This window comes from Canis aureus, chromosome 21 (assembly GCF_053574225.1).
Source record: "Canis aureus isolate CA01 chromosome 21, VMU_Caureus_v.1.0, whole genome shotgun sequence".
Taxonomy (NCBI): Eukaryota; Metazoa; Chordata; class Mammalia; order Carnivora; family Canidae; genus Canis; species Canis aureus.
Window position 1 is genome coordinate 3,958,809 of NC_135631.1, and position 3,180 is coordinate 3,961,988.

Sequence of the window (3,180 nt, forward strand, 5' to 3'; positions counted from 1 at the left end):
GCCAGGCTGGCACCTTGTCCCCAATACTTGTTGTTATGAAGAAGCCTGATCAAAGTCGAAATCCATTAATATCCTAAGAAATCTCAACATTACAGTTGTTTTTCTTAAAGATTTTATTTGACAGAAAGAGAGAGAGAGCGAGAGAACACAAGCCGGGGGAGCAGCAGAGGGAGAGGGAGAAGCTCCCCACTGAGCTGGGAGCCTGACATGGGGTTCCATCCCAGGACCCTGGGATCATGAGCCAAAGACAGATGCTTAACTGACTGAGCCTCTCAGGTGCCCCTCAACATTACAATTATTAATGACAGAAGATGCAGAGCCATTGGATTTGAAAGATAATGCCATGGAAGAAAACCATCTGGAGTGGTAGAAATATCCATATGCTGATCAATGGCAAGAAAGAAAGATCCACCAAGAAAAAAAAAAAGTGCTAGTCTTCTGTCATTGGCTACCAGCTACCTATACAAATGAAATTTTGCATTGATGGAATATGAAGGATTCTTGGATTCAAATGAACCATCGTTAAAAACAAGAATTGGGCACAGCCATCTCAAGCATAAAACCTGATATGAAAAGGCTAGTGAGGCAACCTCCACTCTCTCATTAAAATGTTTTAAAAGGTTTTATAGACAGAAAGTCACAAAATGAAAAAAGATCCCCTCTGTCCATTTCTCTCCCCAAAAGTGAGTATTGTTAATAGTTCTTGATGATTTCTCAGTAGAATTTTGAGTTAAGTAATGAGTGCAATTTTGCATTTTAGGGAAGTCTGTCTGGTGCCAGGAGGGTCAGATGTGTCAGCATGGGAAGGGGATGAATCCATGGCTCACTGTCCTCCCTCATCAGCCTCTACGGTGGCAAATGTGTTTCACCCTGCAGGTCCCAGGTAAGCATCCCCAATCCCAGGAAGCCCTCTCCATCATGACCCCTCCAGATTAGGCTACATGCTCTTAGAAACAAAAACAAGGCCCTTTGCACATTTTAACATCATTACTGTCTTCCTTATTTAACATCTGCCTTTTCTGCCAGATTGTAAACTCCATAAGGGCAAGGACCATGGCTGTCTTGTTCTTGCCAGCACCAAGCTTAGTGCCTCGCACAGAGGAATCCTCCAATAAATATTTATTGAATAAATGGTTAATTATTGTTTTGAAAAACTCAGAGAATGCAAAAAAAGTCTAGAGAAGAAAACAGAAATCAGCTGTGATCTCATTACCTATATATGTATTGACTGTTGACATTTTGTATATATCCTTCCGGGTACCGTTTCTATCCAGGTGTCCTTAGAAGGACCCAGACAGCTGTGATGACAGAGTCAGGAAAAAAACAGGAAAAACACGGAGCACCTGTGTGGCTCAGTGGTTGAGCATCTGCCTTTGGCCCAGGTTGTGGTCCCGGGTCCAAGGATTGAGTCCCACATCAGGCTCCCTATGGGGACCCTGCTTCTCCCTCTGCCTGTGTCTCTGCCTCTCTCTCTCTCTCTGTCTCTCATGAATAAATATTTTTTAAAAACTATAAAAACAGGAAAAAACACTGAGAAAACACTGGGGGTCACTTCTATGAGAAGGGAGCTCAGAATTAACACAAATAGTAAATGGATTAGAGGGACCAACAGGGTACTAGACAGTATTTATACTTAAAATGGAGGGATCCCTGGATGGTGCAGCGGTTTGGCGCCTGCCTTTGGCCCAGGGCGCGATCCTGGAGACTCGGGATCAAATCCCACATTGGGCTCCCGGTGCATGGAGCCTGCTTCTCCCTCTGCCTGTGTCTCTGCCTCTCTCTCTGTGTGACTAACATAAATAATTAAAAATTTAAAAAATAAATAAACAAAATAGAACTCAAGTTTTTCATGTCTGTAAGTTAAATATGTTAGCTTTATAGAACTACTTAAGACCTTATTAAGATCTTGTCCTTTTTTTAGATCTTGCTCTTTATGCAATTAAAATTCTTACATTTGTAAAGTACTTAAAATGAAAGAAATTAACAAGTCAAAACTACAATGACACTAAATTCCACTTCTGAAATCAATGCTGCATTATATATTAACTAGAATTTAAAAATATAGAAAGAAAAAGAAAACCACAGTGAAACATAACTTCATTTTATTTTATTTTTAAATATTTTATTTATTTATTCATGAGGGACAGAGAGAGAGAGAGAGAGAGAGAGGCATAGACATAGGCAGAGGGAGAAGCAGGCTACCTGCAGGGAACCTGATGCAGGACTCCATTCCAGGATCATGACCTGAGCTAAAGGCAGATGCTCAACCACTGAGCAATTCAGGTGCCCCTGAAACATCATTTTATATACATAACAGGTGTTGGCCAGGATGTGGAGAAATCAGAACCCATGTGTAAACCTGATGGGAGTATAAAATGCCACAGCCACTGTGGAAAATAGTATAGAGGTTCCTCAAAAAATTAAAAAATAGGGATGCCTGGGTGGCTCAGCGGTTGAGCATCTGCCTTTGGCTCAGGGTGTGATCCCGGAGTTCTGGGATCAAGTCCCACATCGGGCTCCCTGCATGAGCCTGCTTGTCTCTGCCTCTCTCTCTCTGTGTCTCTCATGAATAAATAAATAAAATCTTTTTAAAAACTTAAAAATAAATTATCATATGATCCAGCAATTCCACTTCTAGGTACAGACCCAAAAGAATTGAAAGCAGGGACAAGAAGATGTACTTGCACACCCACGTTCATAGCAGCATTATTCATGATAGCTAAAGCATGGAAGCAACCTGAGTGTCCATCGGTGGATGAGCAGATAAAATGTAATTTGTACATACAATAGAATCTTATTCAGTCTTAAAAAGGAAATTCTGGCACATGCTACAACATGAATGAATCAGGGGTCATTACACTAAAAGAAATGAGCCCATTATTAGAGAACAAATACTGTATGAGTCCACTTATAGGAGTTCCCTAGAGTGGTCAAATTCATTGAGACAGAAAATAAAATGGTGGGTGCCAGTGGTTGGGCGAGGGAAGGCATAGGGAGCTAGTATTTAATGAGGACAGTAGTATTTCAGTTTTGTAAGATGAAGAAAGATCTGTGGATGGATGGTGGTGAGGGTTACATGACAATATGAACACTAAACTGTACAGTTAAAAATGGTTAAGGAAAAAAAATGGTTAAGGGATGCCTGGGTGGCTCAGTGGTTGAGCATCTCTGCCTTCAGCC